Source organism: Misgurnus anguillicaudatus, chromosome 14, assembly GCF_027580225.2.
Source record: "Misgurnus anguillicaudatus chromosome 14, ASM2758022v2, whole genome shotgun sequence".
Taxonomy (NCBI): Eukaryota; Metazoa; Chordata; class Actinopteri; order Cypriniformes; family Cobitidae; genus Misgurnus; species Misgurnus anguillicaudatus.
Window position 1 is genome coordinate 19,745,001 of NC_073350.2, and position 26,305 is coordinate 19,771,305.

At 37.2% G+C, this 26,305-nt stretch overlaps 1 protein-coding gene and 2 long non-coding RNA genes across 8 annotated transcripts in view; 1 reads left to right on the forward strand and 2 right to left on the reverse strand.

The window, feature by feature from the left end:
* Nucleotides 1–14,796, reverse strand: part of LOC129427156 (uncharacterized) — a 25,374-nt gene extending 10,578 nt beyond the window's left edge. Inside the window, exon 1 of the long non-coding RNA XR_012373199.1 lies at nt 14,725–14,796. This is a non-coding gene — a long non-coding RNA (uncharacterized lncRNA). The remainder of the gene's footprint in view (nt 1–14,724) is intronic.
* A 2,733-nt stretch (nt 14,797–17,529) lies between these two features.
* Nucleotides 17,530–26,305, forward strand: part of foxp4 (forkhead box P4) — a 135,192-nt gene continuing 126,416 nt past the window's right edge. For 2 of the 3 annotated variants that reach the window (XM_055183435.2, XM_055183436.2), the window contains exon 1: nt 17,530–17,998. The gene's annotated coding sequence lies outside the window, so the exon portion shown is untranslated. The remainder of the gene's footprint in view (nt 17,999–26,305) is intronic. The other variant, XM_055183434.2, reaches the window with a different exon arrangement.
* On the reverse strand, nt 19,180–23,578 carry LOC129427155 (uncharacterized). Of its 4 annotated transcripts, XR_012373198.1 has the most exons (4): nt 22,241–23,578; nt 21,772–22,143; nt 21,611–21,682; nt 19,180–21,457 (listed from the first exon to the last, which is right to left on the reverse strand). It is a non-coding gene; the product is annotated as an uncharacterized lncRNA (long non-coding RNA). The 4 variants fall into 4 exon arrangements; XR_008638545.2 differs by having other exon boundaries at nt 21,611–22,143; XR_012373196.1 differs by lacking the exon at nt 19,180–21,457 and having other exon boundaries at nt 21,633–22,143; nt 22,248–23,578.

Sequence of the window (26,305 nt, forward strand, 5' to 3'; positions counted from 1 at the left end):
TATATAAAGTGACATTCTAATGCAAGCACCAAATCTAACCCTAAACTGAAGCGACAATGGCTTAAAAATAGGAAAAAGCAGTTGAGTAACCAATATGTGATAATCACACGAAAACAGGAATTTGTTATGCGATCACGAAAAACCGCTAAAATTTGTGAAAAAAGAATAAAAAAAATTAGGTGACTATATAACGAAATTTCGTGAGACTGGGCTGGATATTATCATGAATTTCCGTGTTTTTTCGTTATCGTATAACGAATTCCTGTTTTCGTGTGATTATCACGTATTGGTTACTCTACTGTTTTTTCCTATTTTCTTACCATTGTAGCTTCGGTTTAGGGTTAGATTTACATAAAATGACATCCCTACCCAAACCCAACTCTAACCCTAACGCCAGGCGACATATAAAAAATTTATCAGAAAAAATAGTATAAACCAATGTATAAAGTTTATAAAGACATTATAAAGACATTCTAATGTCAGCACCAAATCTAACCCTAAACCGAAGCGACAATGGTTTAAAAATAGGAAAAAGCAGTTGAGTAACCAATACGTTATAATCACACGAAAACTGAAAATTGGTTATACAATAACGAAAAAAATTGGGAAATTCATGATAATATCACGAAAAAAAGAATAAAAAATTTACGTGTCTATATCACGAAACCCCGTGAGACTTGGTAGATATATCACAAAAAAATTACATGACTAAATAACAAAATTTTGTGAGACTGGGCTGGCATTCCAGCTTTATTTTAGAAATAGCAAAAGGTCATGGCTCAACTCACATACTGATAATAATGTATACCTTGTAATGCATTGTAGGTCGCTTTGAATTAAAGCATTTGCCAAATGCATAAATATAAATGAATACATCACATCTCTGTACCTTTAGAAATTGTTAAATATTTAAAAGCCTTACTCATCCACATCAATGTAATTACCATATTAACATATAAAAGAATGTTTCTATAGATTTATTTAAAATATCTAGTCTAAATGTTTTAAGTTGAATTGCACGCATTTATTGCAGTTAAATCTGTTGTGTTCGCCTATAAAACTGGAGTTCCTCGTTTTGTCCTTAGCATATTAAATTTGCTTTGCCATTGTGTGGAGTTAACACGCATAGTACGCAAAAGATAAAAATCAAAAATCGACTTCTTTGGAGAGTTTGACCTGAGCATTCTTAATTCTCCGCCTGTTTTTTTCCAGACATTTCTTTCCTGCATTTTGAAGGGCTTTTCAAGGCCTTAATATTTCAGTTGAGTGTGAATAATGAAAATCATCAAACAGATTGGAAGGAATGATTTAATAAATGGCTGAAGCATCCAGTGCGCCGGTGCAGTCATTGTGCTCCAGAGCATTTAGTCACTTTGAAAAACTCTCTGGAGGCCAATGAGGTCATGGTTCATTCATTAATCCCCTATTCTTTGTCATCAGTGCAGAATTTTGAAGGTCTTCTTAATACTATATCGATGCGCTTGGATACATGCACGCACGTTTCTGCATATTGTGAAGTTTCGCTACTAATTTTGATGCGCCTCTTTGTCTTGCGCTTTCAATGAGACACGCAAGTCCTTGCCCATGCTTTTCCCTCCTCTCCCTGTTCTATTTAAAGCCTCTATACGCCTATAATGGATGTCATAGCAGCACAATTAATCCTAATTAACATTTATCACGCACAAATAGCATTATCTCATATCCCAAATTTAGCCCGGGCTTTTTTTGTCCACTTAGGTGTCTTCTGACTGGATGGAGGTGAGCACACCTTAGTTTAGGCTGTCACTCAGTTAAGCCCGAGTCGTGTATGGTTCTGTCAGCGGCCTGTCAAACTAAGTGCTTGTTGGAGTATTTAAGCATGAGTCTGCAATGTTGTTACAGCCCCTGTGTGTTCTGACATGCCCTGCTTCCCTGGATACCCTCTGTTGTCAGTACACACAGGTAAAGTGGCACTTTTGAACGGCTGTCTGGGATTGTCTGATGTCATGCTTGTACATAGTCAAAAAATGTGCCCTATGAGAGTTGCAGGTTTTGTATCTGACAAGAAGAGCTGTTGGAGAAACACATCATATCATATCCACCGGCGCACACTTGTTTGCATCCCGTTCTTCTCTTTACGGCCGACACGGCGACCTGCGGAGGCGGCGGGGGTCATAGCGGTTTAATTGCCGTTTCGTGTGCTCACCCCTCCCGCCTCTCTGTCTCCATCCATCGCTAATGCACGCAATCCTCCACGAGAGGAGAGAAGGAAAAAACAGAAGCATCCGTGATGAGGCGTAGGCGGATGGAGACGGTTGCCGAGGCCCCCTCTCGACAGCTCGGGCACCCGGCAACCGAACACAAACACATGTTAAAGGGATAGCTCCCCTTTAAAATAAATGTAGTGTCATTATTGACTAACTCTCATGTTGTTCCAAACCCAAATTGTCTGTCTAAAAAAATTTAAAAAACAGGAAAAGTTCTGTTCTCTTCTTTACAATAAAAGTGAATGGGGTTTGAAGTATTCCAGCACCAAAAAGACAAAACAGCACCATGCAAGCCATTAAAGTGGTCTATGTGACCGCTGTGGTTACATTTACTTTCATTATATCTCGAATATTCGTTATAATTAGACATAGATTTGATAAATTCAGTGACTATTTCAAAGTCATACAGCTTTTGTAATACATGGCTGCGTGCACGCATATACATGAGAGATTTATCATTTTTTGATTAAACCTTTCCTTTAAAAAGCGGCCAGCATTCTCACAAAAAACACATGCTGGAGATCATTCTCCAGACGCCAGAGAATCTGCACACTATAAAATACTAACACATAATAAGCTTGATTTTCTTCTTTCTTTGAGTTTTTATGCAGGGTGTGTGAAATGACTTTATTTTGATATACAGTATAGGGTTATGATAATATTCCTCTCTTTGAAATATACAGTCCGTCTGTAAATCCCAGAGTTCTTTTATTAATCTGCATCTCGGCCAAGTTCAGAATTTTATTTTTTATTACACTGTAAAAAAAATCAAATCAACATATATATTATGTTACTTTAACTTAACAAATTATTTTTACTGTATAAGTTATGTCAACTTAAGTCAAATAAACTTAAAGTAGTAGGTTGAATTGACTTGCAAAACCAATTTGTTTTAACTTCATGCTATAGTGTACTACCAATACCACAAAAGGAAAACAGGTCAAACTGCTTATGGTATAAGTTGCTTGCACATACCCCTCAGATGTTTGTTGTACTTTTTAAGATATTTAAACAATTTGGGAGTAAAACATGTTTGTGTGAAATATTTACCAGAGTGTGTACCTTTTTGCCCCACTAAATATCTATGAGCTGTGTCCCAGTTTGAAGGCTGCGACCTCTGAAGGCTGCATTCTAACCCCTCGTTCAGACAGCCAGCGACGTTATCGCTGTGTGTCGCCCATCTCTTTCAATGAGGTGTTTCTAAATCTGCTTGTCATAAACAAATGAGTACCATCCACGCTCCACTGCTTCGTTCTCATTGGTAGTCGCTCCCGAAATTCGCATAAAGTTAAACTTTTCTTAACTTTCTTGCATCGCTGGACACGTCCATATGGTCAACGGTCACTTTCGCTCGTGTGGTTGGAAGTCGCCCGCTTTCCATTGAAATGAATGAGATTGCGTCGCTCTGCTACTGCTGGTCGCTGGCTGTCTGAATGGGGCGTAATGGTACGTACACACCAAATGCGGGGCATCGCGTTACTCGCTCTACTGTAGATTACTCGGGGGATTTAACTTCGTGTCATGCGAATTTTTCGCTCGAGTTTAATATTTTCAACTTGGGCGAAGACGTGTTTGAGGCGAATAGCGCGTGTTTCCGCGGCAAACGCACTGCCCATATCGCGTCATTTGCATTGCCCCGCGCGAGGACGTGTCTGATCGCGTCTTTGCATTGACTTTGTATGTAATCTACTCACGCAAATCTTGAACTCGAGCCTAGTGTAAACCCACAGTAATGCTGCGTACACACCAAATGTGAAACATTGCGTTCCTCGTTCTAGATTTCTCGCGGGATTTAACTTCGTGTGATGCTAATTTTGCTTGAGTTGAATATTTTCAACTTGAGTGAAGACGTGGTTGGGGCAAATATCGGTGTTTTTGCACAATTCTTGTCATTAGCATCACCATGCGAGATTTCACATCTATTTGCGTCTTTGCATAAACTTTGTATGTAATCTACTCGCGCAAATCGTTGAATTCGAGTTTTGTGTGTAAGCCCCATAAGACCGATTCAGCTGAATATGACGGCTGAATATTTTAAAATAAATATTTAAAACATTGTTAAATAAAAGTGTGTATTTAGCAGAAAAAAAGTTATTTGTCGCTGTTTTAGTATTATAAGTTGTTTTGTATTAATATTATTCTGTGTATGTTGTGTACACTCTTAGAATGAATGTGTTAAAAACAACACATAACGTTCTTTGTGTTATTGTTGAAACAACACATTTTGTGTTACTTGCGTTATATTTTAATACAAAATCAACAAAAAACTGACACATAATGTGTTAAAATTACACATAATGTGTTAAAAGCTTAACACAAAAAGATGTGTAAAAAAATTAACATATCCTTTCTAAGAGTGTAGGTTGATTTATTACTTTTGATTAGTTTAATTTACATCAATTTACATATTTTCTAAAATAAATATTTTTCTGGTTCCATATTTATTTTTAATAAGTCATAAACGTCTCCACTGTGTCCCACTGACAAGCGGGGTGGGCGAGTACAGCAGGTGACGCAACTTAAGGATCCTTCGAAGGCGAGACCGTCTCATTTCAGTTCTCTTCCCAGACTCTGGAGACATCCTTCGAACGATCTAGCCTTCGAATTAGGATATAGCTATTGAGTTATTAAAATGTAAAAACTGCTCTTTTCAGTACAGTAGCTAGCATATAGCAAGTGGGGGTTTTGCCAAAAAGCTTGCATGTACTTAGAGAGGATTTTGCAGTGAAAGACAATCAAATGTGTTAAATATTAAATGACTAAAGTGACATTTGTAAATTCCATTGCCATTAAAGTTAATAAAAATAAAATTACTGAACAGAACATTAGAGCCTAATAATAAATGCTAATTTACAAGAACATGTCAGACATGTTTTTTTGCATGTGAATGTCTCATAAATACACTGTAAAAAATAATAAATGAAGTGTAAATTAAAAGGAATTTGAACGTTTATAAGTTACAGCAACTCATCAATATTATACTTAAAAATTTAAAGAAGCAATTTTTTTTGTTGCAATGTACAGGTATATGTTGTATATACTGTCAGCTCTACCTCCGGTAGATCTCTCTATCCAACAAACATGAGGACATGTGTTTACCCACCATGCCTCGGTGTCCAGAGCATGAATTATTCACACCCAGATGTAATGGACCACAATGAGCGGCTTGCAGACCAAAGGGTTGATCGAGATCATGTTTAACACATATAAAGGTGCCGTGCGATGGCTCTTTTAAGTTAGTATTTAAATCACTTAATCAATCTATCAGCTAATCAATCAAATCCTTCTTGTCTACGCCCATTGGCTTTCCCCTGTAGGATGCCGGCTGATGGCTTACAGTTGTAGCCTCCATCAATCGGCTTTTCAATCAAATCAAATTGGTTTACATCAGCCTGATTGGCCTACATTAGTCCACACAGATGTACAGCACCTAGAAGGGCTTTACATCAATCTACCAATCAATCTGCCAGGCTGCCGGGTATACAAGCCAATCACGAGCCCTTATATTATTGCATACACAAAGACATGCATGCATATACACACAGTGGACTTTTTTTTAGTATGTCCTGATTTCTTTCCAGCCTCTGAATGAGACGTTAAAGTGGATTTACATGTATAGATTGTTGATTGTGTGTGTGTGTGTGTGTGTGTGTGTGTGCGCGCGCGCGTGCGTGCGTGTATGTAGTGGCTTCACTGGAGAGACATGAGATATTTAAGTAAAGATGCTTATGTTGGTTTGTCTTGCCTACGGCTGCTTACAGGATTTATGAGTGTGAATGAGTGGATTTTTTTGCATTGTGTATTTGGCAGCTGAGTAAGTAAACATGACATGGTGATATTCAATAATTGCCTGATCTCATGCTCTGAAAGCTCTTAAATACACAGAAAATATTGAGATTGCAAATAGCAGAGGATTACTGTATTTATTTTATGGTAGATATTTGTTGTTTCTTTTAGATTAAATATTGTGTATGTATACAATGGGGTCTAAGCGTGTGAGTCCACATTCAAAATCTGGGATACAAAATGTAATCTAAATCAGGGAATGCGATTTAGAAATACCAATAATACAAATAAAGAAAAGTTTAAGAATGAATATGAAATATTAAAGATGCTTTACTGTTTCTGGATCACATTATCTGTCAGCGAATGATATTGACAATAAATCAAATTTACTTCTATTGATTCTTTTTGGAAAATTCACAGCTGGGATTACATGGATGATGAGGTTTTGCACAAACTGTTCATGTTCAAGCAAGTTCAAGCCCATGTAAGTGCATGTTTTTAATTGAAGCAAAAGTAAGACATGGCAAATATGAATAAAATTCATGTTGAATTTTTTTATTCAACTTTTGACCCAAACAACTATTTTAATGATTTTTTTGTATTTAAAAAATGAACATTGCAAAATAGAAACATTTTGGTGGTTTTAAACTTTTGGACCACTTTATATATATTTACAAAAAAATATATTTTTGTCTAAAGAAATCAATTGCTAAAAGTTTGACATGGTAAAATGTTTCTCTCAGTAATGATTAAAATCTATTATAGACTAAAATCTTTCATAGACTATTTCTAATGAAGCGCAGATTCCTGTTGGTTTGAAATTTCTATGGCAGATTTCTCATCCCTGATGTCATGGCTCAGATGCAGTAGTTCTCCATCTCATGTTATTACTTTAAAGCATTGCAGCTCCAGCATAAGCCAGGGCTGTGGTGTAAGCAAATTGTCCACAATCATGCAACTATATCCAATGCAGACACACACATGAAAACCAAAATTCATGCACATCATACAGTATTAATTCATGCTTATGTGTATTATCAGGGTTGAAGCATGGATCTTTACATGTATTTGTTAATAATATCAATATTTGCTTAAAAGAAAGGTCTAAGAGTTGCTTGATGGAGATTAAAGCTGTAAAGGTAACCTTACAAATCATGGCGGGCTTTCTGAGGACGGCTGCCAAGGCGACGGTCTGCGCACATATATAACCATCAAAGTCTGCAGGGCTTTCTGGCCCACACTCGGGCTCAGTGGGAATAAAGCTGTCTTCTACTGTGCACTGTGGGGCTGTAAAAAGTTTGGACGGGTAATAAGTGTCTCATTTTTAAATGCATATGCGTCATTTGAAGTGAGGGGGTCGGCCAGATCCTGAGCTTTCATTTTAGCGCTCATTGTAATGATCATGTTGTAAATGAAAAAAGGATAGAGCAGGAGAAACAGTAAGATGGGAAAAATAAAAGCCATGGTGAGGAGAACATGATGCACATATCTGCATTTTGGGGGGTTGTTAGTAGTGGCCTAAACAGTAAGTGAAAATCCAGACTACCTAACATCACACACAAGACGCTTTTCACTCAGACTTTTAAATGTGCGTGTGTGTGTGTGCGTGTGTGTTTAACTCACATTTTCTAGTCTCATATTAAGTTGTAATGTAATGCCAAATAATGTCTGCACACAGGCTCAGTGTGCTCTCAGGGATTGTTTGTGTTGGTGCAACCCTGTATCACGAAATTATGTACCTATAGTCAATTTTTTTATTCTTTTCCGTGACACTGTCACGATTTTCCGCGTTTTTACATGACCGCATCACGCATTTCTGTTTAAGGGCCAATCCCATTTCTCTGTCTTACCCCTTACCCTTACCCCTACCCCTTAGTTTTGCACGTTCACGTGAGAGTAAGGGCTATCCCAATTCTCGTTTTGATCAAGGGGTAGGGCTAAGGGCAAGTGGTAGATACCCCTTAAAACCAAGAATTTCCGCGAGCTTACTTAAAACTAAGGGGTACCCAGAATACACTGCGCAACCGGCAAAAATGGCGGCCAGAGCGTCCCATAAATGTAAGTATTTTCGGCTTAATAATTAATTAAAAAATTACTAACGTCTTGTTTTGTGCTCTACACAGTCCTGTTCATATATATTTGAATTATGTTCTTAATTTAAATGTTTTAAAATTTCGCTAGTTTGCTACGCTAACGTTACGTTGCTGATTTGCACAACATTCCCGTATTTGCTGATTTGCACAACATTCCCGTATTTCTCTAACTAGCCATGAATGGACTGCATGCTGGTCTACAGTTTTAACTAAATTCCATTGACATTAGCAGCGCATTTCGTTTGATATCAGTGCATAACACTACTTGCTTTGGAGACATCAGTACGTGCTTTACGTATACCGTCCTGTATCACACAGGGACGCCAGAAGAAACTCGCCGGCTGATTCACTTTCGCTTACACTTGCACTCGGCATCTTGGAAGTTTGTGATCAACATTTGTCGCGTCTGGTGATGTTGCAGCCAGCAAACGACGATGCATGATGACGTAACCGTAACCAAGCGGTGTCTCATTTCATAGGGGTATGTTTTCACCCCTAGCGCTTAACACTTGGTTTTGAGGGACAAGGGCTAGGGGTAAGACGAAGTGGTAGGGGAAGGGGAAGGGGTAAGACAGAGAAATGGGATTGGCCCTAAGTGTCATTGTCGTGATTTGGTTACTCTTTTTCCTATTTTCAAACCTTTGACGCTTCGGCTAGGGTAAGATTTGGTGTTTGCGTTAGGTTGTCACTTTAAGTATTGGTTTATACAATTTTTTCTGATTTATTTTTTTATATTTCTGATTTTTAAACCATTGTCGCCTGCCGTTAGGGTTAGAGTGGGTTTGGGTAAGGATGTTATTTAATGTAAATCTAACCCTAAACTGAAGCGACAATAGTAAGAAAATGCCTGCCCAGTCTCACGAAATTCCGTTATATAGTTACGTAATTTTTTTATTCATTTTATTCATTATATCATATTATCACAAATTTCCAAGTTTTTGTGATCGTATAACAAATTCCTGTTTTCGTGTGATTATCACGTATTAGTTACTCCTATTGTCCTATTTTCTTACCATTGTTGCTTCGGTTTAGGGTTAAATTTACATAAAATGACATCCCTACCCAAACCCAACTCAAACCCTAACGCCGGGAGACATATAAAAAAAATAAATCAGAAAAAATAGTATAAACCAATATATAAAGTTCTAATGCAAGCACCAAATCTAACCCTAAACAGAAGCGACAATGGTTTAAAAATAGGAAAAAGCAGTTGAGTAACCAATACGTGATAATCACGAAAACAGGAATTCGTTATACGATCATGAAAAAACGCGGAAATTCGTGATAATATGATGAAAAAAGAATTTAAAAAATTACATTACGAAATCTCGAGACTGTGTTTGACAAAACAGTTGAGCAAACAATACGTGACAATGACACGTAAACAGAAATATGTGATACGGTCACGTAAAAGCGCGGAAAAACGTGACAGTGTCACGGAAAAGAATAAAAAAATTACGTGAATAGATACGTAATTTTGTGATACTGGGTTGGTTTGTCTGTGTGTTGCGTTTTAGCAGATAATATAGATGTATTTTTGTCTGCTACTTGAACTTTCCTGAAGTTTGATGTTTAATGATCTTTAAAAAGCAAGTGATTTTAACAATAATACATAAAATATTCTTGTTAGTATATTACTGTAGTTTTTTTATTTCTACCAAATTTAAACATTTAAAAACTTGATAAGATTTTATTTATATTAAATATTTGTGGTATTTGTTGTTCATTGGTTTTTTGGGGTGCGCTCAGCTGTAAATACTGTCGAGCCTTAATAAAGAAATCGAATGGAAATAAAGATTTACCCACAAAACTTCATTCAAAAAGGGACTTCATCTGCTAATTTCTGAAGTCCACCACATGCTTCTGATCTCACTGTAAATATGGCACTAAATCATTTCCACCACACCACGAATCTTCACCAGAGGTCATGGCAAAATATCCAGTCTTCAAGGACATTTTCCCTCCTTCATACTCTGAAAAAACATGTCTTACTTTATCTAATTCCCTGCACGCAAGACGTTCCCCCATCCTTTCATTATGTAATTTGTTCTCTCATATTCTCTTATGTTTGATTCTGACAAATATGCGGATTATCTGAATATGGGATTTTTAAATGTACGGCTAATGTTAACTTTCATGTATTTCCTCTAATCTGCTGAATATTCATTACGGGTCTCAAGGACAAGCTGAATTGTAGAGGTCATGAAATCTGTGTGGAGGGAAAGAAAATAGAGAAAAAGGGGAAGAAAATTAAAACCAGGATTCACTTTTGAATTACAGAATTAAAACTGGTCACCAGTCACACTTTGAAAATACTTTAAGTGCAAAACTTTCTTGGTATAATAAAGATAGTGAGTGTGCTTTGTGGTTATTATCAGTTAAAGCGATAGGTGTACGAAAAACATTTGTGACCATGCATGCCTTTTTTGTGATTTACTGTTTACTATAGTAAATAACCTTCTGTGAAAATATAACCTTGATATTTTTAATATTGACTAAGTAAGGCCATGTCAAATATTGAAATTAAAGTAAAATCAGATATTTAAATCAAACTTTGATGCTCAGATGATGAGACTTTATCCTGGATAAATATACACTTACTGTATTGCTACTCTTTAGCAATTCTAAAAAGTTACAATAGTTACAAAAAAAAAAATTCTACTGATGTTAATAAACAATACTATACCAATTACTACTACTAATACTGATACCAATGCTATCTAACGAGAATTCGTACATATTTTATGAATTAAGTTGGCTAATTCGTATCAATTCATACAACCACATTCGTAAGTTTTGGTACGATTTGCCTTGACCCCTGTGACATTAAGGTTAGGTGCAAGGTTAGGGGTTTGTATGAATTTATACGAATTAACCAACTCGTAAAATATATATGATTTCTCGTGAGATTAGGCTGCTGATACTGATATTTTGTTGTATTAATACAGTGTTTTAATGCCATAATTAGTTCATGCTACTGTTTATAGTGCCTTTCTCAAGATAAAGATTTTTTTTTAATAATCAATTATAAAAACAATACTACATAATAAATATTGTTATTGTGGCTTATAACAACTTGGTCAAAGTTATAAACAGATTATTCCTTATATCAACTGGTGCACTTTAATTCTTTTCAGGCTAAAGATAAAAACCGCAAGATATCTTTTCCTCCTGTGAAAAATGATAAAATAAAGAATATGTCAACACTATCTATTGGTACAAACCAACAATAAATGCTCCCCTTGTGGTCTTTCATATCAGATCCAGATGTCTCTTTCACAGTGGCACAAGCAGACAGAACTCTGATGTATTTTATATAGATATATTTTGTATTAAAGCAGAATCCAGCATTGAGAGTGGAAATGCCACGGCCTGGGCCGTCTGACAGAGGCGCGAATCTGAGCGGACTGACAGCGTGCCTGTCCTAACCCAGCATCTTGCATGCCAGGCTGCGTGTATGACAGCCATGCACTGAAAAGTCAAAGCTGAATCCTATGGGATCTCTCAGCAAACAAAGGACAATGCTGGTGGATTTCCTCTGGGAACTGCAAGTTTGGCCGGAAGATTTGGTTTTTACTGCGGATTGATAATGTCAGTCGATTGAGATATGGAGTGTCATTTTAGTGAATGCGAGATCAAAAAGACAGGGGAGGGGGGGGGGTTAAAAAAAAGAAGACAGTGTGTCATTTGTTTGCTTTGATACAAGATCGCACCCGAGGAAGAGAGCGGGGTTTGTGAGTGTGTGTGTGTTCGTGTATGTAGAGACACACTGCCTCAACAAGAGACCTTTTGCCGCCTCCTTTTGTACAATAGGCAGCTCTCCTCATGTTCCACCACTGGCCCCACCTCTGAGCCCGCTCGGTGAATGAAAACTTAGCAAACTCCTCTCCCCCTCCCACATCCCCATTCTATCCTCCAGGGGAGGCAGGTGACACTTCAGCCCGCTCAGAGAGCTTCTGTGGCTGGGCTACAGCTGCGTTGAGCTGGGCTGTCGGTCAGCTCCTCACAAGTGGCCCGAGGCTAAATTTGAACCCTTTTCTCTGTCTTTAAAAGGCGGCACCTTTAAACAGCTCATTAAACGCCAGCCTCATCCTGAATGTTTTTTTCCCTCCTCTGCGTGTTTTTTCTCATTTTTTTGGACAGCCTTATTCAGGACGGAGTTCCTCGCATGACACGGGCTGTTAGGATCGGTTACCGCTCCCTGAAGACAGCCCGGCCATGTGGTTTACGTGAGGATGGATGCTGTGCTGACAAAAAGACGAGTGTGAGGAAAAAGACTCGAGAGAGAGAGAGAGAAAGAAAGACAGAACATGGTGGCTGAGGAGTAAACAATACCGCGCTGCGTTATTTAACACCCTGTAACCGAAGCCAGCTGGGCCTGTAAACACATTTATGACGATTTAATGAAAACATGCTGTTGTGTATCTGATCTTCCTCACCAATCAAACTGCATAATTTGTGTACACAGCCACTGTCTTGTGGCATAAACAGTGGCTTGCAGCTGTCATAATTTTATCTTTTATTCTGAGGTATAGATGAAATACTGAACTAAATAGCTCTATTGACTTTTCTCTCATTTTCCCAAGGGTAAACTGTTTTATATGAATTTATTTTGCACCTCAGGGTTGTTTGTAAACACTAACAGTAATCATTTTTATTTTACGGGGTTTATTTTTACCACATTACTCCCATGTGGAGCATTTTTAGATTATTACCACACAAACAGTTTCACGTAAATGCACGCAATGGTATTTGTCAGACACACACTGGTCTACAGTACATCCTCAGGCAACAGCTTGTGTCATCTGTAACTGAGTTGGCTTGTGCGTGTGGTGGAGAGAGATGTTGTCAGCACTGAGTCTCTAACACTGGTTAGATTATTTCACTGCCTGAGATGTTAACTTCTGTCCAAGTTCACTTACTGTAGGTAATGACATAAAACCTGAATATTAAGGCTATTCACACTCCTTTGAAATATAAAGGCATGTTCACACAAGAACATAGCTAAATATAAAAGTAAAGTTTTTTCAAATCATTTTAGTTTAAGAGAAAAGTAAAATTCACAATATATACCTACAATTATAAAATGGTTAGTTACAGTCCTTAATTCTGATTGGTCAATACTAGCTGTGGTTTATTTATGATGATGCACCCAAAAATTCTGTGTATCACTGCGCAGCACATGCACTGTAAAAAATTTGTTGCTGCCTTAAATTTTCAGCCCACTCACACGAAATTACGTACCTATAGTCACGTAATTTTTTGATTCTTTTTCGTGATACTGTCACGAATTTCCGCGTTTTTTCGTGATCGTTCACGAATTTCTGTTAATGTGTCACTGTCACGTATTGGTTTACTCAACTCAATTTCTTTCCATTTTCATTCGGTTTAGGGTTAGATTTATATAAAATGACCTCCTTACCCAAATCTAACCCTAACGCCCGGCGACAATGTTTTAAAATTTAGAAAATATAAAAAAATAAATCAGAAAAATAGTATAAACCAATACTTAAAGTGACATCCTAATGCAAACACCAAATTTAACCCTAAACCGAAGCGAAAATGTTTTAAAATAAGAAAAACCAATATGTGGCAATGACACATAAACAGAAATGTGTTATACGATCATGAAAAACCGCGGAAATTCGTGACAGTATCACGAAAAATAATAAAAAAATAACTTGACTATAATTTTGTGAGACTGGGTAGCAAATTTTTTAGTTGAATCAACTCAGATTTACAACTCATTTTAACTTACTAGTATTTATCTTGACTAGAGATGAGTTGTTATAACTTATAAAATATAGTTGAATAATAATATTAAGTTGGCATGACTTGTAAATCTGAGTTGATTCAACTAAAGAACTGAAGAAACATTCTGTTCACGGTCGGTTAGGGACTATTTTTTCCAGCGGAAGGATAACTTAAGTTACGTTAATACGTATTTTATGCAAAATTGTGCAGTTTTATGAAAGCAATAATCAAGGCTATTACTGTATGTGAAAAAGTTACTGCTAAAGGGGTTGCATTGACTTCGCTTCATGTCATGTCTTATTTCACAATAAAGCACCTTATTGCTTACCTATAACAATAAAGATGCAGAGATATGGTTAGCATCACTTCGGAGATATTTTTGTCCAGCTGAAAAAACATTGAAATCCAATCAAATTTAAAGCGCTCACACATTTTAAATTTAAATGTACAAGTTTAATTAACATAACCAACATTTGTTGGTGTGGGCGCTAATAGAGTTAACGGTAGCCTATAGTTAGCGTTCTTGGTGTCGACGGCCCTTAACTAAGCTGAAGTCCGAGTTTTTTAGTGTGACTAAACTTTTTTTGTTTTTACCTCAGTCATCCTCTCTCTGAATGCTGACATATTTCTCTTTAATTATGTTGGAAAAAATGTTGTAGAACAGCCAATTCGTGTAGCCAATTATGTTTAATTTAATTACCTGTCGACTTTGATAATTATTACCCCTGATTAACCACAAAGTCTGCTCTTAAATGTTAATCGAAAGTGCAGGATGAAAGTGCTGAGGAGTTTTCTCGTTCATTCATAAGAGAATGTTATTAGATCACAGTGACTAAGATTCTCACCTTTGTCTTAGACCGCAATCTGTCTGAAGAGATGTAGAGCTCTCGTTCGTTTATAAGTGTCCGTGTCCGTGTCCGTGTCCGTGTCCTTGCTTTGGTCCAGCAGTGCCTTCGTAGACTATAAAGTTTTAATTTCTGTGTTTGGTAGTCTTGTCCCTAAGGATGTTAGGCCTGCACAAACAAGTAAACAAAAAATCATACAGATCAGCACAATTATTTTCATTTTCATTGCCTGGCGCGAGTGAGAGACAGAGAGTTTCAGAAAGAAACTGAAAATAACAAACAGATGAATAAGCAAACAAACAATAAATAGTAGGGTTGTTTTCAGGTCCCTGGGTTCTTGCAATAACCACCCGAAGAGGAAAAAGAAAATAGTAACTCAAGAAAAAGTCCACTGTACACAAAAGGTATTTGTTCTTAACACCTGGTGGGCATTTCTCTTCTTATACTATCTGTTTGTTTGGTAAAAATGAGCAATGATGAAAACCAGTTTTTTAATGTTCGCTTATGCAGGTGTGTGTGTGTGTGTGTGTGTGTGTGTGTGTGTGTGTGTGTGTGTGTGTGTGTGTGTGTGTGTGTGTGCGCGTGTGTGTGTGCGTGTGTGTGTGTGTGTGTGTGTGAAATACTGTGAAGCATGTCAAAATTGAATTGCACTCATTTAAATTGGCCAAACCATGTTCTTTAAATTAAATAATGTCTAACTGGTTTGTGTGAGAAGAAAAACAATGGAAGTCTATGAGATGTCCTTAAATGTGTGTGCCAGACGTGATACTTTTGGACTAGATCCGCAGCTTTGATGTCAGCTTTAGGACTAATGGGGTAACAAACATTCAGATCTTAAGTTTAGTGATTATTAGGGTCATATGATGTCATGTCATAACAAGAGTAATCAAAATGGCTTACTGAAACTGAGCAGAAGTAAACCTTAAAGGGCTCAGTTTTCCTTCAAAAGGAAACTTCAAATAGGCCGCTATGTTTAAAAGCTAAGATATGTTACAGATCCTGATGCATTCACACCTCCAATAAAATATAATACTACTGATTGTGTGTTTTAATGCATCTAAAGATTTGTTCAAGCCTGCATATCAAAACACACAAGACAAGTTTTCATTTGCAATTGATCACTACTGGATTAGTAATTGCAGTCATCTGTAATCTTGTTTGCACTTATGTGTCCGTGTGTGAGGTGAACTGTACTGTATCCAGGCTAGTTAGGTAAGAAAGTCAGCCAATCTGTGGGTTCTTTCTGTAATCCGTTCATAGGTGCCTCATTAGTCAGTGATGGCAAAACCGCGAGAGCGTTTAATCTTAACCCCGTGACAGTGAACGGACCGAATCTCCTTCTGTCCGTCTTACCACCAGGTCATGGCATCTGTTTGGACTTCAGTCTCTGTCATGCTTGACCATGTGTGTGGGGCAAAACAAGTTTGGAAATGTGTGTTTGTGTGTGTCTGAACCTGTCAATCTGGAGGACATTCAAAACACACACACTCAAAAACCTCGTCCCTCGAAACATTCAGGGCTATCACAGTAATAAATGAAGTGTTAAATATAATTAATAGTTAGCAATTTTTTAGTAAATCTTAAGCAATATCTACTGCTATAAGAGGTGATTTTGGTGCTGCTGAGTCTGTATGGGAAGGCATACTGTAGTATTGCAGTCAGCACTGTTTTATGAGCCTGCTGCCAGCATGACTACATCTTGGCATATTGATTTTTCTAATGAATATGTCTTGACTAATGGGGGTCATATCCTATTGTCCAGCGGAGAATGATTGCCCTTTTCTGATGGTTCAAGTAAAAAAGGATTTTTGCTGAGAGAAAGTTTCCAGACCATATTTCAAAATGTTTGATAAGGTGACAGACTTCTGATACAGAATCACATTGACTAGTTTAAGTTTAGGTGTTATTCAAAACTCTGTATTTTAATAGCTGTTTCACAGTGTAGATAGTAGTAGTAGTAGTAGTAATAATAATAATAATAATAATAGTAATAATAATAATAATAATAATAATAATAATAATAATAATAATAATAATATATTAACAGTAAAGAACAACATAATTATATTATGCATAACTACTATTTGATAAATAAAAATAATATAATATTTATATTCATAACTTTAAAGAACAAAACAAAATTATGAATATAATTGTCGTTGAAGCTTTATTATAATTCTGTCATATAATAATAATAATATGGTTATTGTTAATAATAATAATAAAATAATAATATTGTTGTTGTTGTTGATAATGATGCTGTTGTTGTTTTATTATTATTATAATTATGCACGTTATCAGCATGTGTAATCCTGGGATCAATTATCTTTATGTTGCTAGCACAGTGCTCTAGTGAACTACAGGAACATTTATTATTGTTTTGTTGGTAATATTGTTGTTACTGTAAATTATTAGGCTATTATTATTATAATAGCATTTTTGTACTATTGTTGTTGTTGATGATGTAGTAACTAACCTTTTAAACAGCATATTTCTAAGTTTCACATTTGTTTCGCCGAGATGATGACAAACAGACTTGTTATTTCCTGCAAAATAGATATGGAGTAGGTAACGGTTCCCATGGTGTGTCTGTCCTTTGACTAACATCTGTTGCTCTTCGGCTGCCACAATGGCCAAACTAAAAGCCGCGAAGCGCGAGGAGGTGAGGAGATCAGCGGTCGAAGCGCGCGTGGTTTGTTATTGCGCTACAACACGCGGCGGCGCAGAGGATGTGCGCGCGCACCTGTTTTAGACGCATTACGGTAGACTAAATTGTCCCCTAACGCATCGCCAACACAAGACACAAGCTGAGTAATTCAACACTGATTTCTCCGCGAATGAGCGAGGAACAGACGAGATGCCAAAAACTCCAGCAAGAAGCATTGTTTGGACTTTAGGAAAACTCGCGTTGTGAATAACCGAGAAAAGGAGACGATTTCAGGCGGCGTGCTTTTTCTTCATGAACTTTCACGAGCGCTGTGACCATGCAGCCTTTGAGCTAGTGCACGATTATTGTTTCCACTTATCACCCAACTGAGTGATCAGTTTGAGAGAGGAAGCCAATAAAAAAGGAAAAGGAAGACTAATAAAGACAGTTGCCGCTGAAAGTAATGGTCCGAAGATATCACTCATAGAGCAGGATTTTTTTTCGCTTTTGCGTTGCTCTTCTCAAGGTTTTTGGGATCGCTGGGACATTTCACCAAAGCTGGAAGCGACAGATCCACATGGTCCAGCCCGTAGAGTGAAAGTTGAGTTCTCCACAATATCCGAACAGGTTGATATGCACTTCTTTCCTTTTCCCCTTTTCACTTTCTATTCTTGTGTGATTGTGTTTTTGTTAATCGTGATAAAGGTTTGATCCGTGAATGCATGTGTTATTATACACACTTCTTAAAATCACCAAAAATAAATATATTAGTGAAATACATTGATTCAAAAAAACAAAACAAAAGACGTTAGTTTGGCTGTAAGTTAGACACTGAAACTTTTGTGTTGCTTTGTATCCGAAGATGGACTTTTTAATCTCTAAAGAAAAGTTATCTGTACCAGCTACAATTTATTGGTAATCTTCCAATTTATCAACAAATACACATAACGGAAAACAGAAGATGTGTTAATATTGGACCTCATGAAAGAGTTTAGTGAACATGTGCCACTAAATTAGTGTATGCGTAAAGAAACCATCGGCCCTTATTGTGTCAGATCCATCAATTCAAGCAACTCTATACAGGAGTTCAGAAGATTCACATGCAAAATCTCACCTGCTTTTAACTCTGATCAAAACTGAGAAAATTGTTTTGGACAGATAAGTTACTGTCGTTCATTCTTCGTAATCAGATACATTTTAATAACGGCATGTTAGTGTATTTAATTTCATTTGAAAATACGATTAAGCCGTCTACCCTAAAAAAATAAGAAAACATATATTTTCTGGCTTTGAAAAAAAACGACCCTTGTGACCCGTCATTTATGTAAACAATTAAAGAAATAAACAACATCGAAAATGTACGTTATGTTAACTTAACTATTGCTTTTATCGGTTTGTCTATGCAGGTTGTTTTATTCACACTTATTTTCCCTCATTTTCCACGTTTAAGGCCGCAAACAAATAAACGTGTGTTTTTACGTCAAGTAGCACATAACATGTTATGCGTTTTGTTAAATAAAATGTTAATTTAAAATTAATATAAAAATAAACAGAAGGTGGAAAGAAAAAATAAAGTGTGAAGTCTGCTCATGGTTGTTTTGAACAAGTTGTACCAGTGTATCAATCATACAGTTAAATAGTAATATACTTGTATACCTATAATTAATATGTATCTATATATCTATAATTAAAAGCTTTCAATTAAGGCGAGGTTTATTCTTTGTGGAGTTTTACAAATGTATCACGTTTTAAACACAGACAAACTAAGTTGTTAGATAATTAAGGAAAATATTGTACTTGTTTTTTTTTGTGTGCCACCGTGTTTACAACAATTATTCTGACGGAGATAAAATTAATTAATCACTTTGCGCCTCTTGCACGAATACATTGCATAGCTAAGTTAAGTTGTGCAAAACTTATTTTATGTCTTTATTCAGAGATTTTCAATTTTGCAGAGCTTAATCAAACTGTTCACCAAACATGACCAGCGTCTTTTCTTTAATTTTAAAAACGTATTTATTATTTTTATGTGATAATTTAGTGACCAAATCAGCGCCTTTTGTTTCACCATCAAATACTCGAGGCAACAAGGCTTAAACAAAACCAACTAGACAACAGCAGCAACAATGTTTGCACCCGACACACTTTCCTCCTAAAAAAAAAAAATACAAAAACAACATACGACAATGTGTGTAACTCTTATGTTATTAACAACTGATTGATACAAAATTGTGCTTTTGACCCAGAAAGTTTAATTTACTTGCGTGCACACAGAATGCATTCTTATAGAAGAAGGTTCGTTTAGCTTTTACAGCACAATGCAAATATTAAAATCACAAAATAAAATGTTCACTACCAAGGAAGAAATACAATAGATATTACTTTGCTATATTATTTATGAAATTTCATAAAGTGTTTTGGACATTTTTACTTATACTTTTATATTGTTTAAATAGAGCCTACTCGTTTCTAACAGCATTTAAGAGGCAATATTTGATAAGGGTGTAACATCAGTTGGCTATAAAATTAACCTTCATAAAATAATATTTACTGTTTATCTTTTTATTTAATATTTATTTTTTGTGCAAAGACAAACACATTTACTTGAGCCAAGATGTATATTAGTTTTATATATTTTAGTATCACAATGTAGCTTTTAAAATAAGGCTCAATTTGCATAGTGTTATGATAGTGTTTTGGTAAACAGAGGGCCTGATAATTGAAATGTTACATCTGTATGCAGGTGAACAACATAAGCATAAAGTGATGAGTCCTGTTTAATTTGATCTGCTTGTATGTTAAATAAATCTGAATTATATTATGTATTCAGACTTACTTTTAAGATTCCGGCTTTTTTGGGAGAGAGCAGGAAAATGGCAGTAAAGAGGATAATTTACAATTATTTGCATAGCCGTCAGGCAGCTGCAAGCGGCGACAGCTACACATAAGTCGATACTTTTAGCACTGTGCAATCTGATTAAAACATACAGTGGAGTTCTGGTTATCATTGATAAACCACTTGTTTCATAAATGATTTCATTCCATGCCGCTTTTAATGCTTATACAGAGTACAAACTCACTTTCTGAGTTCTCTTAAATATGTTAAGTTGATAAATGTGTGGATTGCATGGCAGGCTGGTGATCAGCCCAATGTGGGCATTTATCTGGGTACTGTAGATAGAGAGTCAGGTATGCATGTCTATCTGCATGCTTGTGTCGGTGTTTGTGACTAAGTTAATGCCAGGGTGAATATTCAGACATGTTGCATTCTGATTCACTATTAGAAACATTTTGTGGTTGTTCAAATAACCTCTCAAATTGTTTTGTGTAATGCAGATGTGTCAGTGTGTGCTGTGCAAAATGCATTGTGTGTGTGTGTGTGATTTTGTAAAATTGAGATGAGCCTCAGTCAAGTGATATGGAGGTAAATTTAAGTTTTGAATATTATGGGTGATTTTAACATAAAGCACTTTGGTTCTTGTGAAGCACTGTCCCTTAAACCCTCAGATGGCATTTCCACCATTAAGCTCTTCTACCTTTCCAAAAATAATACTGGCTTTTACATGAGTGCGTTTTTTTAACCGAAGCATTTTGAAGAGGAATACACATTCATCCCTTAAATGATTATTATTTTTGTCAATCATACTTTTATGCCCTCGTGCATCAGATTTGCCGCTCTTGCACTCAGTTCCTGCTCTGTTAAACATGTTTGTGTAAAATATGTCATGACTACGTTCTCTCTTTCAAATTGTAGCCGACCTTAAGTGAAAGGTCAGGCTGGAATTTTTACGCTTGTTTGCATCTCAGTACGCATCGACTCCAGTGTTGACCAGCAGCCACCACCAGGCATGACTGGTGATTAAACGTGTGGTTTTAATTGAAGATGTTATTTGATGTAACTGCGAGGCTGAGCATTTTTTCCTGTGTGTGAATAATAAATTATGCACGTTTTTAGACAGTGAGGGCTGTTTTTATTACAAGTCTGAGAGTGGTGTCATTTTCTCCTTAAACTCTGAGCCCCAAAGAAAGAAAAAAAGCTGAGTTGTTCACTCAGGCAGTTCCAACCAAGTTCAGCATCTTGCCCATCTGTAAATAAAAAGAAAGAAGAGAGAGAGAGAGAGAGAGAGAGAGAGAGAGAGAGAGAGAGAGAGAGAGAGAGAGAGGTTGGAGAGAAGGGATGTTTTCCAGATGACAATGTTGATCTGATTATATGAGCTATAGGATTGTATAGGACTGAACTTTGAGAAAGACCAGGCAGCGGTGCAGAAGTGCCGTCTCGGCATGCCGTCAGCTTTAGGATGCTCCCTGCGACTGGACATTTTTTTATTAGTGCTATATATCACAACTTTAATCCAAATGTTAATTTAATTCTCGCATAAAGGACTTAAGTATGGTTTTACCTCAGTGGTACATTTTTTTACTACTCTGATGTTTCATGCACATGACTTCCTGTGTTGTTAGGCTTCACACAGTGTTTCGGGAGAGTGCCAGGCTGTTATGAGGTGATGACTGTCTTAAAGAATGACCCTAACGTTTGCTTAGGGAGAGGAATGGCCCATTTCCGATGAGCTGGGGAAATGTGGTACAGGGAGAAGCAGGGTGTTCACTAGACGGAAATGACAGTACTTGAGTCTGAGGCGTTGATCATTACTCCTCTATATCCATTAGCCGAGCACCTCAGGAGAGATTATTGGTGCTACTCGGAGCTGCAGACGCTGGTGGAAAGTGGACTTCTTTGTGTACGCCCATGGGCCGTCACGAACTGATGGCTGCTAAAGAGAGACAGAGGTAAAGAGAAAGTTAGACAAAAAAAACCCTCTTTTGTGCACTCACAGATCTGCAGCTATGTCCTACCTAAAGTTTTCTGACCTGATACCTGTTGGCTTGATAAAGAACATCTCCACAGCATTGGGAATGAATGACGTAATTGTAGTGTCGATAACTGAAGCATGAGGGAGGATGGCACCTGAAGTCATAAACTCGCTCCTCTCAGCCACCGAAGCTGCTTCTGCTAACTTTGCATTCCAGCTGACAGCTGTATTTGTGTTATGGATTTTCTCTCAAGTCCTCCGTCTCCCCCCTCGAGCATTCACCCCTTCCCCCTCCACAAAGGTCTTTATAACACGACTCGCTGTATATTTTAAAAACCGCCGTGAAACTCTTGACAGGCCATCATGTCCGTCAGAGAACAGGCGCGTCAAGTAAAGCGCTTTGGGAAAGATGGCAACAAAACTTTCGGCACTTTAAAACGCTGTCATGAAAGATGTGATGTCGAAGTGACAGCGGATTGTTTGAATGCTTCTTAATAAAGTTTGCACCTCGAGACTTTTCTGTCTATCGTTGATCAAGTGCCGCGCGCGGAGCTCGGGCTGCCACGAGCTCATTTTAAGCTCTCATAACAGTGATGGCGATTACTAAAAACTAGCAAAACAGCGTAAAGGAGAAAAGCTCTGATGTTTCGTTCCTCTGCTTTGTTTAGTCGAAACGGCGGGAAGAATTCCTGTCAGCGTGCCGGTCGCGTTAAACCTTAGTCCGGGTTTAAAACTGTAATCCACCGCCCAGCTGCAGAAGGTGCGAGTGGTTCATTCCTGAGGGAGTTTCTGCACTGTACGCTTGGATAAATCCCCCTCCCCACTGTGTGACCATATAAGTAATAACCATATAAATGCATCTAATTTTCATTCGCTAATCCGTAAAGTACCAGCGGAATGGAGCAGTGTTGGTTTCTTTTATGGTATTAGTAATGGGTAACAAGGGGATGCCTACTTATTTGCATTTGAAACGGATGAACGCGATACATCTTCTGACAGAATTATCTATCGGCAGTGTGTTTAACAAAATCAGATTTGCCTCTGTTTATGATTGATTCAGATTTTTCCTTTTTAATACATTAAATCATATTAAATCAAAGTCTTTTAGAGTTGCGCAATGACTTGTATAAGTATTATTCGATATTTTCATATATTCTTGATGCTCTTGTGTTGGGGGCATGGGGTTAAGGAGCAGGGGTCACGCAGAGCGCAACACTCTCGCGCCGGAAAGATCGCATTATTTTCCTTGAGACTCTGCATTCAACGCAACGACTTGTAGATATGGACAAACTTTCTTTAAATTCACAGACACTTTTAAAACTTTTAAATATATATTTTTTTATGTTCAAAATTCTGATAAAAGTCACAAAATGAATTGTTTATAAAAATGAACATTAGGAGCATTAGCATGGTATCATTATAATAAAAGTAGTAAGCAAGTTATATTTTTGGATTGATTGCTAATTGTATTATTATAATTTTACTACAAATATGGTTAAACTGGTTAAACTGGTAACCATACATATTTGGTTAAATAACCATTGTTACTAAAATATTAAAACAATAATTAATTTGAAACTTAATGAAAGTAATTTATTTTTATGTAAACAGAGCTCATATATATAAAACTGAGTTTTCTGATGATTAAAAGCCTGATTTTTGCATGATCGTTAGTTTGTGTGATGTGCACTGCTAGCCGTTGGTTGCTTTTCACACTCCGACTGTGGTCTGTAAGCATTGTTGACCAGGAGACATCTGCCACTATATTATCCCCAGCTGTTATCTGAATAATTGTGTAATAACCCCCCTCCACACCCACACAGACAGACAGACAACCCCTAACTCTCCATTCATCAGGGCCCTAGAGGGAGAAGTCAGGGAGAGTATTTTCCTCAGCTCTAACAGAGAGAAGGAGGGGTGCATGGGTTAGGCTGTCCGGTCAGACTTCATACAGGTTAAGCTTTTCTTGGCGGTACGTTAAGGGCACGATGAAGCCCTGTACCGGTATGAAGTCTGCCCTCACGGTCACTGCCAGTGAGATGACATCTGTAATGGGATTCTACATCCGTACCCCCTCTTCCTTGGGAAATAACCCAACCTTTAAACCTCGGATTACCTCTCCTGTCCAGGACTTTTCCACAGGAGTGAGCAAGTTTTGTGCTTTGTTTTCTCTCTCACACACACTTATAATTTACTCCCCATTCTCTCTTTCCTTTGTGTGGCACTGGCATTATAAAGCACTGGTCGGTGAACACAAAGTTTAGGAAAATGTGAACTGCTTACATTGTTAAATGTACTTCCACACTCAATTAATTTGTGGAGAACTGAAGAATTACTGCATGCACTGTTTTAGGAACATTTCTGTGCCTTCACAGTCATGCTTATGCACAAGTGAAACCAATAAATATGAATTTGCAGTTGTTTTACTGAAGCATATATGCATGCTAGAAGATACACACCTCATTGGTCTGTTTTAAGCATCTGCCAGCCCCAAATAATATTACAGTAAAAATAATTTATATCTTAAACATACCATCACAAATGCATATTTTGTGATATTAATTGGGTAGATTACCTTATATTTATAATGAGCAATTCTAAACATTTTCTATAGATTTTTAGTTTTTGTAACCATTTGATGTAGTTTTTGCCAGACTGTGTCACTCGCACCCACTGACAGTAAAAAGGCAAACTGCTCTGCTTTCAACTTGGTCTCCCTGTTCACTAAAATGACACCAGGGCAGCCTGAAGTGGTGTGACTTCTCAACCTCTTTCTTTCTAATCTTTCTCTCTTATTTTATATTTCCTAAATCTGTGTGTCGGAAGACGTTTGTGTGGAGACATCTTACCTTTTCAAATTAATTAGTCTCCGGGCATCCTTGAACTTGTGTTGAAAGGGGACTGAATGCTTTAATTAATAGAGGAATGATGGCCAAATTCATGTTCCTCACCCCCTTGCCCGCCCCCACATGTATTTTTTTATGGGTGGAAATTAAGTTGCTGTGATATTGGGTTGGCATGGCATTCTATGGTAATTTTTCACTTTCAATTTGAATTACCTTTCCTGACATGACCTGTGACCAGATTTTATTAAAGGAATCTAAATGATAAAACTCGCAGATAACTCCAGGCTGAAAGGTGTTGTGATTGTATGTTTAATTTTGAAACGAGCATACCTAATCTTTACTTCATTTCTTTTCAGTCGCAATCATTTTTATCAGATAAAATGTTGAGCAGATGAAAGGCTGAAGCCTCAGATGTAAACCTATGCCTTGTATTAAAACCTGATTAAATTTGTTTAAAGAGTTTGCATGCGGCATTTCATTACATTCAGACAATTCTGCAGGCTCTTATGCTCTCGTCGGCGCTTTGAATAGGTTGCGCAGAAGGACTTTTTCCTCATGTGATCTTTTGTTAAGTGTTTGGTTGCCATAATTGCTATTCGGTTCATGGAAAAAAATGAATTCGGTTCTCGTAGGTAGAAGAACAATTGGAGAAAAATGTTTCAGAAATCTTTTGATAAGAAGAAACAGGGCATTATGGCCACTGTCCTCATTCCGGCAAGCTTATTCTCCTTTATCACATCTCACATCTTTTTATTTTGCATCACCCCCAGATTTCTTTTGAAGTATTTACAATCTGTTAGTAATGGATAAAACACAAATGCGGTATTTCTTCAAGGACTAGAATTTTATGATTTGCTCTGAAGCAGTCAGCTCTCAGCAAAACAAGCCTACAATAGCAGTGCATACACACACCTATAGAAAAAATCCTGTTAACACACACACACACACACACACACACGCACACTTACACACACAGGCACTAAAGCCTGAAATTTATATAGTCTTTTCTTTCTCAAGTGAGTGAATGTGTGTTGGTAATTCAATGCACAACCAGTTTCAGAGTTGAGGTAAAATCGAGGAGGAAATGATAGCAGGGAAAAGGAGAGTCGGTCTATTCAAAGAGCTCGACATCTTTAACAAGTCAGTTCCTTTATGAGGCGTTATGCTGCGGGTTTGTAAAAGCTGGCCTGAGAAAAGTTTCCAGAAATCCTAAGTTGCAGCACATCTCATGGGTGCTATTGAGCTGAGACGTCTGCGAGCGTGGACCTCTACCATCC